Source organism: Ranitomeya imitator, chromosome 5 (assembly GCF_032444005.1).
Source record: "Ranitomeya imitator isolate aRanImi1 chromosome 5, aRanImi1.pri, whole genome shotgun sequence".
Lineage (NCBI taxonomy): Eukaryota > Metazoa > Chordata > Amphibia > Anura > Dendrobatidae > Ranitomeya > Ranitomeya imitator.
In genome coordinates this window covers 293,887,752-293,904,973 of record NC_091286.1, presented here as the reverse complement: position 1 = coordinate 293,904,973, position 17,222 = coordinate 293,887,752, and the positions used below count along the sequence as shown (strand labels likewise).

Below are 17,222 nucleotides of genomic sequence, written 5' to 3'. Positions count from 1 at the left end.
AATAGATATATACACATAGAATATATAGATACAGGTGCATCTCACAAAATTAGAATATCATCAAAAGTTAATTTATTTCACTTCTTTAACACAAAAAGTGAAATGCATATATTATATAGAGTCATTACAGAGTGATGTATTTCAGGTGTTTATTTCTGTTAATGTTGACGATTATGGCTTACAGCCAATAAAAACCCAAAAGTTATTATCTCAGTAAATTAGGATACTTTATAACACCAACTTGAAAAAATGGTTTTAAAATCCGAAATGTTGGCCTACTGAAATGTATGTTCAGCAAATGCACTCAATATGTGGTCGGGGCTCCTTTTGCATCAATTACCGCATCAATGCAGTGTGGCATGGAGGTGATCAGCCTGTAGCACTGCTGAGGTGTTATGGAAGCCCAGGTTGCTTTCATAGCAGCCTTCGGCTCATCTGCATTGTTGGGTCTGGTGTCTCTCATCATCCTCTTCACAATACCCCATAGATTCTCTATGGGCTTAAGGTCAGGTGAGTTTGCTGGCAAATCACACAGTGATTCTGTTGTTTGTAAACCAGGTATTGGTACTTTTGGCAGTGTGGACAGGTTCCAAGTCCTGCTAGAGAATGAAATTTCCATCTCAAAAAAGTTTTTTGGCAGAGGGAAGGATAAAGTGCTCTAAAAATTCCTGGTAGACGGCCGGGCTGACTATGGTCTATGGTCTTGATAAAACACAGTGGACCTACACCAGCAGATGACATGGCTCCCCAACCATCACTGATTGTGGATACTTAGATGTATCTATCTAAGAAATCGGTCAAAATGTGTGTGTGTGTCACTGACATCTACAGTCATGGCCAAAAGTATTCACACCCCTGCAATTCTGTCAGATAATACTCAGTTTCTTCCTGAAAATGATTGCAATCACAAATTATTTGGTATTATTATCTTCATTTAATTTGTCTTAAATGAAAAAACACAAAAGAGAATGAAGCAAAAAGCAAAACATTGATCATTTCACACAAAACTCCAAAAATGGGCCGGACAAAAGTATTGGCACCCTCAGCCTAATACTTGGTTGCACAACCTTTATCCAAAATAACTGCGACCAACCGCTTCCGGTAACCATCAGTGAGTTTCTTACAATGCTCTGCTGGAATTTTAGACCATTCTTCTTTGGCAAACTGCTCCAGGTCCCTGATATTTGAAGGGTGCCTTCTCCAAACTGCCATTTTTAGATCTCTCCACAGGTCTTCTATGGGATTCAGGTCTGGACTCATTGCTGGCCACCTTTGAAGTCTTTGAATTGTCTAGCTGGAAGACCCATGACCTCTGAGGGAGACCCAGCTTTCTCACACTGGGCCCTACATTATGCTGCGATATTTGTTGGTAGTCTTCAGACTTCATAATGCCATGCACACGGTCAAGCAGTCCAGTGCCAGAGGCAGCAAAGCAACCCCAAAACATCAGGGAACCTTCGCCATGTTTGACTGTAGGGACAGTGTTCTTTTCTTTGAATGCCTCTTTTTCTCCTGTAAACTCTGTTGATGCCTTTGCCCAAAAAGCTCTACTTTTGTCTCAACTGACCAGAGAACATTCTTCCAAAACGTTTTAGGCTTTTTCAGGTAAGTTTTGGCAAACTCCAGCCTGGCTTTTTTATGTCTCGGGGTAAGAAGTGGGGTCTTCCTGGGTCTCCTACAATACAGTCCCTTTTCATTCAGATGCTGACGGATAGTACGGGTTGGCACTGTTGTACCCTTGGATGTTAGTCGAGATTCTTTATCCAACACCCGCACAATCTTGCGTTGAAATCTCTTGTCAATTTTTCTTTTCCGTCCACATCTAGGGAGGTTAGCCACAGTGCCATGGGCTTTAAACTTCTTGATGACACTGCGCTCGGTAGACACAGGAACATTCAGGTCTTTGGAGATGGAATTGTAGCCTTGAGATTGCTCATGCTTCCTCACAATTTGGTTTCTCAAGTCCTCAGACAGTTCTTTGGTCTTCTTTCTTTTCTCCATGCTCAATGTGGTACACACAAGGACACAGGACACGGGTTGAGTCAACTTTAATCCATGTCAACTGGCTGCAAGTGTGATTTAGTTATTGCCAACACCTGTTAGGTGCCACAGGTAAGTTACAGGTGCTGTTAATTACACAAATTAGAGAAGCATCACATGATTTTTCGAACAGTGCCAATACTTTTGTCCACCCCCTTTTTAATGTTTGGTGTGGAATTATATCCAATTTGGCTTTAGAACAATTCTTTTTGTGTTTTTTCATTTAAGACAAATTAAATGAAGAAAATACGGTAATACCAAAAAATTTGTCTTTGCAATCATTTTTAGGAAGAAACTGAGTATTATCTGACAGAATTGCAGGGGTGTGAATACTTTTGGCCATGACTGTATATATATTTATTCTATGTGTATCTACCGTATTCTGTTCTAACCTATCGCTCTGTGATTTTACTGTACGCGCACAGGAATTGCCGGCTTTTATGCTATCTATCTATCTACCTAATATATATACAGTGGGGCAAAAAAGTATTTAGTCAGTCAGCAATAGTGCAAGTTCCACCACTTAAAAAGTTGAGAGGCGTCTGTAATTTACATCATAGGTAGACCTCAACTATGGGAGACAAACTGAGAAAAAAAAATCCAGAAAATCACATTGTCTGTTTTTTTATCATTTTATTTGCATATTATGGTGGAAAATAAGTATTTGGTCAGAAACAAACAATCAAGATTTCTGGCTCTCACAGACCTGTAACTTCTTCTTTAAGAGTCTCCTCTTTCCTCCACTCATTGCCTGTAGTAATGGCACCTGTTTAAACTTGTTATCAGTATAAAAAGACACCTGTGCACACCCTCAAACAGTCTGACTCCAAACTCCACTATGGTGAAGACCAAAGAGCTGTCAAAGGACACCAGAAACAAAATTGTAGCCCTGCACCAGGCTGGGAAGACTGAATCTGCAATAGCCAACCAGCTTGGAGTGAAGAAATCAACAGTGGGAGCAATAATTAGAAAATGGAAGACATACAAGACCACTGATAATCTCCCTCGATCTGGGGCTCCACGCAAAATCCCACCCCGTGGGGTCAGAATGATCACAAGAACGGTGAGCAAAAATCCCAGAACCACGCGGGGGGACCTAGTGAATGAACTGCAGAGAGCTGGGACCAATGTAACAAGGCCTACCATAAGTAACACACTACGCCACCATGGATTCAGATCCTGCAGTGCCAGACGTGTCCCACTGCTTAAGCCAGTACATGTCCGGGCCCGTCTGAAGTTTGCTAGAGAGCATTTGGATGATCCAGAGGAGGTTTGGGAGAATGTCCTATGGTCTGATGAAACCAAACTGGAACTGTTTGGTAGAAACACAACTTGTCGTGTTTGGAGGAAAAAGAATACTGAGTTGCATCCATCAAACACCATACCTGCTGTAAAGCATGGTGGTGGAAACATCATGCTTTGGGGCTGTTTCTCTGCAAAGGGGCCAGGACGACTGATCCGGGTACATGAAAGAATGAAAGGGGCCATGTATCGTGAGATTTTGAGTGCAAACCTCCTTCCATCAGCAAGGGCATTGAAGATGAAACGTGGCTGGGTCTTTCAACATGACAATGATCCAAAGCACACCGCCAGGGCAACGAAGGAGTGGCTTCGTAAGAAGCATTTCAAGGTCCTGGAGTGGCCTAGCCAGTCTCCAGATCTCAACCCTATAGAAAACCTTTGGAGGGAGTTGAAAGTCTGTGTTGCCAAGCGAAAAGCCAAAAACATCACTGCTCTAGAGGAGATCTGCATTGAGGAATGGGCCAACATACCAACAACAGTGTGTGGCAACCTTATATATAGACAGTATATATATATATTTTTTTCTTTTTGGGACACATGGATCACTTCTATAGCGGTATGTTGGTTTTTCAAGCCTGCGAGAAAACCACGCAGTACGGATGCCATACGGATTACATACGGAGGATGCCATGCGCAAAAAACGCTGACACACCCTGCCTACGGAGGAGCTACGGACCACTATTTTCTCCCATAGTTGAGGTCTACCTATGATGTAAATTACAGACGCCTCTCATCTTTTTAAGTGGTGGAACTTGCACTATTGCTGACTGACTAAATACTTTTTTGCCCCACTGTATGTGTGTGTGTGTATGTATGTTTTGACGAATATTTCCTTTGAAAACAATGTGTAAATGACATAGAGAATTGCTGTATGTAAAAGCTCATGTTAAAATCACATTGCAGCCTGATAGCAATCGCACTGCATTTGGATGTAAATCGGATGCTAGGTGTGAGAAATCGGATTGTACTCGCATGACACTCGTGCAACTCTCGGCAGCGAGACTCAGACCGATTTTTAATGCGTTTAGTGTGACTCCGGCCTTACGTTAAGTTCCCACGATGAATTTATGCTGCATATCTTCACTGCGCAAAAAAACACAGCGTCTTACAACTCCAGTGGATGGGATTTATAGAAATCTCATGGCCACTGTGCTTCTGCTTCTCATACATGCTGTTTAATTTTTGTTGCAGCTAAAAACGCTAAAAAAAAATCTCATGTAATCTACACATGACTGTATCAATAAAGTTGTCAAAGCCAATTACTAGGAAGCATGAAAAACAAAGCAGCTTTATTTGAAACATCACATACTTAAAAGAGATAAAAACCACAACATCAACAACACAATAAAAATGCATTTAAAAATACGTAGCCAAAAACGCAATGAAAAAAAAAACGCAAGTAGCCTAATTTAGCTAATAGGTTCAGAATCAAATGCTCATCGTGGCAACTAAGGCTTTGTTCACACACATGTGTTTTTTATGCAAATTTTAGCTGTGTTTTACAGTAGCGGCTGTGTCTGTGAGATTTCAGAAATCTCATGCACACAACTTGCTTTTTATGTCTTCAGTATTTTGTGCAAAACCTGAGGTTTTGCAAAATAGAGCATATCCCTTCTTTCGGCGTTTTTTCAGCGTTTTCCACCCATTGAAAGCAATGGGTGGTGAAAAAACGCAGGTGTCAGGTTTTGGTGCCAAAACCTGATGAAGTAGAATCAGATTTTATTTTTTTGGTCACTAATCTTTATCAGCATGCACAAGAGATAAATGTAGCATGACAAAAACAAAGCAACAAAACACACCAAAAACTCAGCAAAACCGGCTTTTTTTTGCAGCAAGTTTCTTACTGTCAAGAGAGCAGGTTTTGCCGTCGGGAAAAAACGCAACATGTGAACATAGCCTTAATTATTCCTTGGTCTCTTGAGCATTGTAGCATTTTTGACTCTTTTGCCAGGTAGGGAATGTTAGCATTAGTTTTCCTCTACTCGCCCCACATTTGTGGCTCCATTAGTAATGTGAACATAGCCTTCCTAACCTGTTTCCGATCCACCGAAGCGCAGAATCCTATAAATACAATGAACAGTCATTGCGAATATTAACCAGCACTTTTTGTATTACCTTTCCAAGGATCACGCAACATTTCAGTCTATAGAGATGGCGTACATTTTGGATTTTCCTGTATTAATTCTAGAATTTTATTCTCTTGTTTTCCAGGCCCAGGAACTGACAGGCGACCCTATAAATGAAACCCTTTGCCAAAACTGCTGTCAGCGAGCGGACAGTGACACTGTTTACAGCTTACGACCTTTTCACCAATCCTGCACCAATCTCCGAACCTTGCAATGACTGTTAGCAGAAATCCTTCAAACTCGAGCAGAGATCCTTCCAGGATAATCCGGTCACCGCCCTCCTTCATCGTTCAAGTATGCAAAAAGTGTCCGCACAAGATGAGACCCCACATGGAGGAATGTGATCTGGTGGGCACCGTCTTGTTCTGCAGTGGTGTTTGGCTACATAGCTGCCATGCATCCCATCCCCCACCAGCCGTACACCTCTGCCCATTTCTAGGAAAGGATCACACATTTGCGATCCATATTTTTTTATTTTTTTCGTAACATTTTTCCCTCTTTCTTTCACTAGCACCTGTAATAGGAATATTCTGATGGTATTGATGTAAGCTAACAGTCAATCTACTGCCTCTCCGTTATGCCAAAAAGGCAGAATTTTCCATGGAAGACGCTTTACTTATTACTGTCGTTTCCATTTGCAATGTTTTTTTTTGTTGTTTTTTGTTTCTTCCTTTTAATGATGCAATTCAGGGATAAATATGTTGCTGACATGGTACTTACTTCCAGTCACCCGAATCATATGTATACTGCTGTATTTTACTAATATATCCAGAACAGTGGAGTTTATACAGTTTGTTCTTGATTCATGTGTTAGTTTTGTTTTGTTTGTTTGTTTTTGTTTTTTTTTTAAGCTTCTTATCACCAAATGGCCAGAAAGGGTTTTACATAGGATATGTGTCAGACATGGCAGTCTATTGGCAACGCTGTGTAGGCATGTGTACCAAAACGACCACTGTACACGGGGGCCTCGTACCAAGCATTGCACTACATGGGGCTTCCGTCACGTCGCTTTCAATACTATATTTCACATTCGGAAACCCTTAATGGAAGAATAAGACAAAACCCCAAGAGGGATTTCAGGTTACATTAATATGTGGAAAGCACATTGGTGCTGAAGAAGGCCTTCCGTATTAATCCTCAATATGTCCGATCCTCTTTTTTTGTTAGATTTTTTTTTTTGGGGGGGGGAGGGGAGCATATTGTGATCGATCATCAATGGTACATTATTGCAACCTGGTATCTAAAGTACAGAGGCACGTGATCTCTCTATATATATTAGTCCTGTACTTGATTGATATATGAAGACTTTCTCCTTTGCATTATGGCATTCTGAATATAAATATATAAATATATTTTGTTATGTACAGATATTAATCATTATGCATGAGTGTTAGGAAGCAGAGGCAAACTAGCTTTTTTTCGTTTTTTTTTTTTTTTTTTTTTTTTTTTTACCTTCACAGAAACGATAAGCGCATGCGTCCCTATGACGTGGCCAATGTAATGTTACAAACATAAACTAATTTACCCCTCTACTGAATTTTTCACACAGGTTATCATGCCTTGTTCCGTGATATTTGTGGTGTTTTGATTTTATCTTCTGTACCATTCATTATCAGTCATTACAACAATGCATGTGGCTGAACGTAGCACTCTTACCATGTTTGCCCGATGCACCTGCGCTTGCACTATATATGTAGCATCCATGAATTAGTCCTCACGGATCAATAGAACTGACCAGTACCCGGTGCTCATAGTTCACTGTGTCGTCGGCAAAGATGGCTAATTTCCTCCAGCACAATATGTAGATTATTGACCCTGGAACTAGAAGTATTAGAAGCTGTGACTTGGTAACATTGGCAGTGGCTCAGTTTACATAGTGTTCACCCTAATTTCCTTCTTCCATACAGTAGGTGCTTAAAGGGTATCTTCCACCCGTTTTTTGCCACCTAATCTGAGAGCAGTGTAATGTAGAGACAAGGTCCCTGATTCCAGCGATGTGTCTCTTACTGGGCTGTTTGCTTTAATTTTGAGAACATCACAGTTTTATCAGCAGGAGATTATGACTAGAGGACTATTAAACCTGCTACCATGTTGTCCAGCATATTCCTGAGCTCTATATAACCCCGCCCTCAGCACTGATTGGCAGCTATCTGCCTATGAGCAGTGTACACAGAAAGCAGCCAATCACTGGTGTGGGCGGGGTGATAAAGAGCTCAGCATTCAGAGCACTTGCAGATCTGCAGAAGGTAAAATAGTCATTTTATCAAAACGAGAGTATGCAGCCCAGTTAGTGACACATCGTTGGAATCAGGGACTCTGACCCTACATCGTGCTGCTCTCAGATGGGTCAGCAAGAACCTGGTGACAGATTCCCTCTCAGACTCCTCATCTAACTGTGAATAGGTGTGTAAAAGATAGCTAGGTGTATCTACTGTATGTACTAAACACAGTGAATGTCTTCATGTTTTCACCTGCACTTGTTACAAAAGCCGTATAATGAACACAAGAAAATAGTGATTGGAGAAGAATACACGTATTGGCGGACCCATAGTTTGTATAGCTCTTAAAGCGCAGCTCACAGTACATGCGGACGATTGCATAGCAATGCCTAGTAGGTCATTCTTATATTACCCTGTAAGGCTTCCACTACACACAGTACATTTTCTGCCTTGTAACAAACACCATTATTTCTCACAAGTTTTTTCTTTGAGAGGTTTTTTCCTGCTCGTATTTCCCTATAGAGAATCCTATTAAAAATGCCATAAATCATGCTGCATTTAAAAAAGAGAGAGAACCAAAAAAAAAACACCAAAAAATGAAAAAGCGTCACAAAAGCGCAGTAGGAAGTTGCATATTAACGTGTAATGACTGAGATCAGAAACCTGGATCAAGGTTTTTTTTTGCCAAAAAAGCCAGAAAAAAATACAACCTTTCCTCACCCCCCAAAAAAGGTTTTAAATGAAGCCACCCTACATTGATAAACTGAATATATGTATAACTGTGTCCAATAAAAAGGTGGTTAGCCTTTCACCAACATGGTGCTTGATTTGTTCAGGGCCCAAAATCTTGGACCCCTGACATGCGTGAATTCTTGCCATATAGTTTAGCTTTCCCTTGTTTATATCTGTTCCCTAGGACTTACTATAGGAAAAAAAAAAGCCCTTTTATTAAAATGTGAAAAACGTCTTAGCTCGGATATGATTGCTTGGAGTTACGGGCCCGCAGCCGAGGCTGAACTACTGAGAGGTTCACACGTTACTAAGTGCAGCATCGGGACCATTGGAATCACAAACTACATCATGGTCTGGATCCGCACACCGTCCCCATGAAAACATGAAAAAAAATATATTTTTTTACTTAAATGCATGTATTTCAGGTTAAAAATCATGTTTGCAATTGGGCTTCATTAAAAATTCTGCGTTGTTTTGCTTTTACAGGTTCTATGTTTGCCGCATTCAATGTTTATGTGGTGTGGAAAAACATTAATTAGCTGAGAGGAGAGCAGAAAAGGACAGATAAAAGCGTTACAAAGTCTCCTGTCAGGCTGAGCTCACTGACAGATTCTCAGTTACTTCATTCTGCAGTCAGCAGTACAATCCAGAGACTATGGAAGGCAAACAGTGCAAATGTTTCAATGAAACTCAGTAGAACAAAAATGGTTTTTAATCACAAATACATGCATTTAAGTTTATTTTTTTAGAATATTGTGCGCAAAATTGGATTACCCTTTTATGCTTCTGTAGGCTTCCTTTGGTGGTTACAAGAGTGTTTTAATAGTTTTATATATGTTTATTACTGAAATCCATTGTGTATTTTTTGCATTCATATGTATCATGAAAAACTCAAGGTTAGGACCAGGGAACAACATTCATCCTTCAGCCATTTCTATAGAAGACCCATAAATGTGTGATAACAAGGGCTAGGAACACCTCGCCCTCAGGCACCACAGTATAGATTGTGCTCTTCATTGTTTCTGCAGATCCACCATTTTTCAGATACTACGTAGTAGGTCGACAGCAGACAAAAATGGAGGACAGACCATATGTCACAGCCTCAAGTGTATGTAGATGAGGTCTTCTCTAGAAGGAGTCGCCTTAGCGAGAGCTGCAATATGACTTATTAGCCCAAAAGGAAAAGTACACATCTGTACACAATTTCAGGGTCCTTGCCTCATTAGTACAGAGCAAGGTATTGGCTGGCGAGGTGAGACGTCTCTAGTGAAAGGAAGCTAATTTGCATCATTTTTTACCTCAGCAGCGTTGTTTGGGCTGTGAGACTTCCTATGCCATCTTAGCAGTATTCGCTAGGAAAAAACAGCACTTACTGGCCCCATTCATCAAGACCAGCGAGGAAAGAGAGTTGCTTCTGATTCTTTAAGAAGGTGCTCATTTCTTTATGAATCAGGAGAGTCTGACAAGTGGCGTCTCCTTGCGCTACACCAAAAATGTCCCTGCAATCAGTGACTGGAGTGAGATTTCTGAGGTAGGGAACGCCACAGCTTGTTATGAATTAGACAAGTTGTGACGTTTCACATTGCGTTCAGGTACCTGGTCCTTGGCCCCGTTGTTGCTTGGCTCTGAATCTTCCCCCGCTAAATAGGATTCTGACATATACTCCGACAGAGTCATAGCCTATAAGGGTGCCGATACGGTGAATGTGTGCCCTCTCGTGCATCATTATCAGGAATATACACCTACCGGAGGTGGACGCTCAAGACGTAGTAGACTCCAGTAGGTGTACGCTCCTGAAAATGAGGCACAGGAGGGCACACGTTTGCTCTGTCGGCACCATTATAGTCTATTACCCCTTCGGCGCATTTTGCTGGGGGTTCGGATGCAAGCTCCAATGGGACCAGTGAACGGGTGCCTGCGTGTGAAAGCCCCCTTTGGAGTGGCCACAATGCAGTTTACTGTGATAACATAGTAATCACATACCAAGGAGAAGTATGACTAGCCATTCAGAAAAACACACATGGAGACTATAAGGACAAAACGAATGCATCTTGTCTTGGTTGGAGTACTCTATAGCTTACCCAAAAACAGCATTTTTCAATGTTAAACTGAACTATTGCTCGAACTGAACCATGGCAGGTCTGGGAAAGTTTTCAAAGAAATCATAGTGATTTTTGATGGATTCCTTTGACTTTTTGGGTTTCCAGTGTTAGGCTACTTTTACACTTACTGGGTTTTTTGCGGCCCGATATTGCGGGCCTTTTTTGCAGGCCGTATTGACGCAATTTTCACGGTCTGCTGCAAAAACCGGCCAACAAAAAACTTGCGGATCGACGTTTTTCGGGTTCCCATTATTATAGCAAAAGTTCTGGGAAAAAAAGGCGATCCTCAAAACCGGAAGTCACGGTGCATCACAAAAACCGTTGTTTTTGCGGCCCCATTGATTTACATTGGGGGTCGTGTCCGTAAGCCGTGAAAAAGATCGAGCAGGCTTGATCTTTTTTCAGGGCCATAAATACGGCCATATGGCACACCGTAGAATTATTGCAGCCCGTTTTTGCGGCCCCATAGAAGTCAATTGGGGCCAACGGTATGTGTAAAAGAAGCCTTACATAAAGAATTACTATATCTGTTAGCAAGAACCTCGGAAGCGCGTACAACATTACCAGATCCTTAGGCAGTTAGCCCTGCCACCAATAGCTACTGCTGGTTATCCAGGCGACAAATGGCAGCTTCTCTCAAGACTTAAGGACAAATGATGGCCACCACATGGTAGTTTGCATGAAAATCACTGGCTATGGCCAGCGGAAATGAAACACGTTTTTGGTGCCAAGACATTTTGTTCTAAATGGGGAAAAAAAGTGCCGTAAAAAACGCTGAAGGAATTGACGAGCTTGTTTTTTTTAAAAAAAATGCGCCACAAATCAATAACATGGGGAAATAAATGAGATTTCAGAAAATCTGTGTATAAACAAGCCCTTAATAGGTCTTTTTAGTTATTTTTTTACTCCTATCAATATTTTGTATTTGAGACATGTCACATGACTTTTTCATGGATTTGATTAACGTTCCCTTTAAAAGCTATGAGCACTTTTGCAATCTTTTACAACTCCAAGCAACTAAAAGAAAACAATGTAGCATGCAAATAGTCTTGATGAAAAATCTCCTACTGTTTGTGTACACTGGTTCTGCGCAGACGGATGTGTCTCCATGGTTACTCTGAAAATCATAAACAGTAGTGTTGTCATGAGTAACATGCTTTGTTTGTAATGTAACCATGCCGATACAAAGGTCTGCATAGGAGATGTATACACAAAACTGATTTTTAACTCGTTAACAACCTACGACGTACATTGTTTTCAGAGGTCAATAAGAAAAGTGTGAAGCAGTCTCAGGACCTGAGCTTGCTGCATACCAGAGCACGACGCCAGTTGTGTTACACAGCCAGCATCGCCCTGTAACTGCAGAGGCTGAAGCGAGGTCTGTAGCTCAACCACTTAATGCCGTTGTCCATCTCTTACAAAGGCATTTAAATGGCATCTGCTGGCGTGCGGTCATAAGCTTATACAGCACTACGGACAGAAAAATGAAAAAAACATGGCGACGGAACCTAATATATATTATTTTTTTTCTAATTAAAAAAAACACCACTAAAATAACAGAAAAATTGGACAGGTTTCGTATCACTGTAGTCGTATTGACCTGGAGAATATGTTCCCAGTTAATTTTCACGCCACAATAAATAAATTAAACACAAAAATCCATCCTCACCCACATTTTTTCATAATTTCACCATATTTGTATTTTTTTTCTTTTTTAATTAACCCCTTCACCACCTTGGGATATTCCATTTTTTTCTTTTTTTGTTTTTTTTTTCTACTTATAGCCATAACTTTTTAATTTTCCATCAATATGGCCATGTGAGGGCTTGTTTTTTTTTTGAATGACAAATTGTACTTTTGAATGACACCATTGATTTTACCATATAGTGTACTGAAAAACGGGAACAAAATTCCAAGTGCTGTAACATTGCAAAAAAAAAGTGCAATTCCACTATTGTTTTTGTTTCTTTGTTTAGTTTTTTACCATGTTCACCAAATGCTAAAACAGACCTGCTATTATGATTTTCCAGGTCATTACGAGTTTGCAGATACCAAACATGTCTAGATTCTTTTTTATTTAAGTGGTGAAAGAAAATCAAAAATTTGTAAAAAGAAAAAAAAGGCACCATATTCTGAGAGCCATAGCGTCTCCATTTTTCGGGATTTGGGGCTGGATGATGTTTATTTTTGGCATTTTTACAGATACCATTTTGAGGTAGATACGATGTTTTGATCGCCCATTATTGCATTTTATTATAATGTTGCGGTGACCAAAAAAAGTCATTCTATAGTTTTGATTTTTTTTCTTGTTACATTTACCAATAGGATTAATTATTTTTATTTTTTGATAGATCAGGCATTTCTGAATGCAGTGACACCAAATATTTGTATTTTTATGATTGTTTTACTTTAAATGGGGCAAAAGGGGGGTAATTTGAACTTTTTTTAAAATATTTTTAAAAACTTTTTTTTTTTTACGTTTCACTGGCTTCAATAGTCTTCATAGGAGACTCAAAGCTGCGATAATCTGATCGCTTGTGCTACACAAAGCAAAGCTTAAACTGTGGGAGGCGCTCATAGCAAATCGACAGTGACAACCACAGGGGACTCTTGCAGATTGTCATGCTGACCCATTGGCGCCCTGCAATCAGTGACGCTTGTCCGGGGTGGGCATGTTAAATGCCGCTGTCAGAGATTGACAGCGACATTTAACATTTTAACAGCCATGGGTGGCTCGTGATTCCACCCAAGGCTGTTAGGGGCACATATCAGCTGATCAAATCAGCACAAAGATGAAAAATATTGGGGCCATTAAGTGGTTAATCAAGACTGTTTGCAGAGTTGCTTTATTTTTTCATTTTAATTGCATTGGAGTGTTAAAAATGGCTGCAAACTGCGCATCGGAATTTCCGAGCTGATAGTTGATCCTTGCCAGTGACACAGCGATAGTCTCAGACTTGTTAATCCCATGTTATGATGTTTACAGGAAGGAATACTTTAGTCAATATGGTCTGTGTTAGCGCGCTTGTCATTTAAGAAACCTCAAACAAAGCACATTCAGCAGCTACACGATAATGTAGCGAGCTGCTCTGTAAAAGTGTTCTCCGCTCCTCTATTTCCAGGATGCCCAGTCTCCGCGCGGAGGCGATTATGAGGGACGAGAACATGGGCAGATTTGTCAGTATTTACATTATGTGAAGTGTAATAGTCTTGTATCAGTGCAATGTAGCAGAATATGTTCTAGTAAACCAAGCTGAACTCACTGATTACTCACATTTAGGTTTGGTTCCATCTAAGCCGCCGCAGCTTTAAACTGTTCTGCATCAGAACGGGATGAAATGTGTTCAGCGTCAGGATGCTGCTTGTCATGTCTGCTGCTCATGGAATTGTATTCTTAATGGTGCTGTAATGGGCACTGAAATCTCCTTTACTGGAATCCATACATACAAAATCAGGGCTTGTATAATCCCTCCAATACAGGGGTGGTGGGGAGTAAGTGTCATGCCTAGCAGCACTAATGCCTAGCGGTATAGTACAAAATTAATACTTTTTCACCACTTGATCTGCTTATTAGCTTTGCAAATCTGATCTTAAAGAAAAAAAAAACATGCTATTGAACAAATTACTGCCTATTAAGCAATACGCAGTCTGAATTTATAGGAAGGATTATTTCTTAACTTGGACAAAAATGATCTCTGGATTCCAAAGTTCTAAACAGATCTGACTTTAACATTTTACATATGTCGGCTTCCATTTCAATAGCGTCCCAAAAAAAAAATATCTAAAAATGACAAGGGCATCGCCAATGTATAATGAGAGCGAGAAGAGGGCAAAGTCATTTCATTCTGTACAAGGAATACATTGATGCGAGTGGAACTGTAACTTGTAATGACCCCTATTCATCAGCTCTCCTATTTGTACTGGTTTTAATAGGTCCCTTCTGTGCTTGAGAGACCACCAGTTAACTAGTATTGATCCCGGCTTTGATCTGTTGATCTTTCCAACAGTTATGGGATTCATTAACAGTGGGAAAAAGTATGACAATCTGAGATGGCTTTTAGATTGATTCATTAACATGGTACTATAGTAAATTCTGCTGCCATACATAATTCAGAAACATTTTAGAGTTCTTCTTTAAATGTGCATATATGTCATTGTATATAAATATATATATTTGGAAAATGCTTGCCTAAACCAAAAGAAAATAATTTCCCAAATCGGTGGCTTTGTTTCTCCAGTGTTGCTAAATGGCCATGCCCGAAATCTAGTGTTTGTCTCCTATTGAATACGCAGATCTAGTTTCTTAGCATTTCTCCCTGGCCTTCACACCCATTACTTTTACGTTGCTTAAGTGAATATAGGAAAACTCTTACGTTTTCTGCCATTTTATGTCTTTGATAAACAAAATAAATATATATACACATATAAATGCTATATGGAGTGAAACATGTAACAGTTTTATGGAAAATAAAGCGGCTGCCATCACATAACTGATAAGTAACCTTGTAAGTGGCGGTCTACCTAGTGAGTATTGCAGCCGTGCTAGAGAGTAGTAAAGGAACCCTGTTTTAAAGAGCATTAATTCTATTGACTATAGTTTGTTTTTTCTTCTTTTTCACTTGTGTATCCTGTTATGTCTATAAAGTCAGAGATCAGATAGTATTACTTTACCTTTAAGTATAGTGTCTCCTCTTTTCTAAATGCTAGACTTTTGCTGTTTCCTTACAATTATGTCATGAGATGTTTCCTTGACGGTGCGTAATTTTTAGGTTGATCTCTAATTTTATCTAATCTAGATGAAGGAATAACTGAAGATGGAATCGGTGCTTTCTATAGTCATGACAGGCATAGATGGAGATTGTGGAAGAGATGAGCGCCCCCCATGTAGAACAGTGTACATTACACCAGCCAACTCATTTCTGTATGTCTGTTAATAATATATATTGTCAGAACACATTCACTTCCACTTTGTTCATGAAGGAATATCAGAGGTGTTGGTGTCGTCAAAGTTTACATGTTGTCACATGACCTGTGTAGCCTACGCCGGGTGCTTTTATTTTGAAATCATTTACACTAATAGCCACGGGAAGGCGAATAGCCCACAACTATACTACCTTTTACCCACCGCCCTATTTTGGACACCTCTTTCGTTCCAATTGCAATAGAAAAGCAGTGCTTTACTCCACGTGGTGTTAGTAGGTATTGCCTTGTGTATTCCATTTTAAATTGTAACCTAGTTTGTAAAAAAGAAAAAACAACAACAAAAAAAAAACAAAGAAGATGGTGATGCATGTAAATAAAGCATAATGGATCTCTGACCTGGCTTATTGTTTGAGATTTATTTCTTTAAAATTGTGTTCACTCGCACAGGACTTTCACCGATGACAAAATAGATTACATACACAATGTACAAATAAACTGCATAACAAAAGCCACAACACAACCACATGTGAATATTATATTGTGACTAGAATTGAACAGAGGATTCACGGAGGATCAAGTTCGAGTGGAATTTCCTGAAACTCACAGATTCAATTCACAGATTCAATTTGCTATTTGCAAAAATAAAACTTGCCTTGCACCATTTCCCACACAGGTAAAGCATCAGTCAGCAGGCCAGCATCATTTTGTGTTGCAACACAGGTTTCCCTATGAATGCCTGCAGCTATGACATCGTGCAGATTATCATACCTTGTACATTGGTGGTGGTCAGTACCAGGGCCATCACAGATCAGCAGTACCCAGTGGAACAGTTTTCCATCTTCAGAGTCACTCTTCTGCAGAGTACAAGCTCATATGGTCAACAAGGTCGTCTCCTGTAGAGTACAAGCTCTTAGCTGCAGGGACATCTCTCTCTCCTGGAAACTATAAGCTCTTATGGTCAGCGTGGTCCTCTTTCTCTCTTTGAGAGTATAAGCTCTTATGGTCAGTTGGGTCTTCTCTCTCTCTGGTAGAGTACAATCTCTTATGGTCAGTGGGGTCCTCTCTCCTGGAGAGTATAAGATCTAATGGTCAGCAGGATCCTCTCTCTCCTGGAGAGTATAAACTCTTATGGTCAGCGGGGTCTTCTCCCTCTCTGGTAGAGTACAAGCTGTTATGGTCAGCAGGGTCCTCTCTCTCCTGGAGCGTATAAGCTCTTATGGTCAGTGGGGGTCCTCTCTCCTGGAGAGTATAAGCTCTTATAGTCAGCAGGATCCTCTCTCCTGGAGAATATGAGCTCTTATGGCCAGTGGGGTCTTCTACCTCTCTGGTAGAGTACAAGCTGTTATGTCAGCGGGGTCCTCTCTCCTGGAGAGTATAAACTCTTATGGTCAGCGGGGTCTTCTCCCTCTCTAGTAGAGTACAAGCTGTTATGGTCAGCAGGGTCCTCTCTCTCCTGGAGAGTATAACCACTTATGGTCAGCGGGGTCTTCTACCTCTCTGGTAGAGTACAAGCTCTTATGGTCAGTGGAGTCCTCTTTCTCCTGTAGAGTACAAGCTCTTATGGTCAGCGGAGTCCTCGCTCTCTCCTGGAGAGTATAAGATCTTATGGTCAGTTGAGTCCTCTCCTGGAGAGTACAAGTTGTTATGGTCAGCCGAGTCCTCTCTCTCCTACAGAGTACAAGTTGTTATGGTCAACTGAGTCATCCCTCTCCTGAATTGTGTAAGCTCTTATGATCAGCGAGGTTCTCTCCTCTCACGTGTATTTTATGAGCAATTAC

At 40.5% G+C, this 17,222-nt stretch overlaps 1 protein-coding gene across 2 annotated transcripts in view; it reads left to right on the top strand.

Annotated features, from left to right (window-relative positions):
- Positions 1-15,839, top strand: part of FOXO3 (forkhead box O3) — a 159,299-nt gene extending 143,460 nt beyond the window's left edge. The window contains exons 3-4 of one of the 2 annotated variants that reach the window (XR_011312402.1): positions 5,554-9,540; positions 9,571-15,839. The gene's annotated coding sequence lies outside the window, so the exon portion shown is untranslated. Of the gene's footprint in view, positions 1-5,553 lie in introns of both variants that reach the window. The other variant, XM_069726249.1, reaches the window with a different exon arrangement.
- Positions 15,840-17,222: the final 1,383 nt, after the last annotated feature.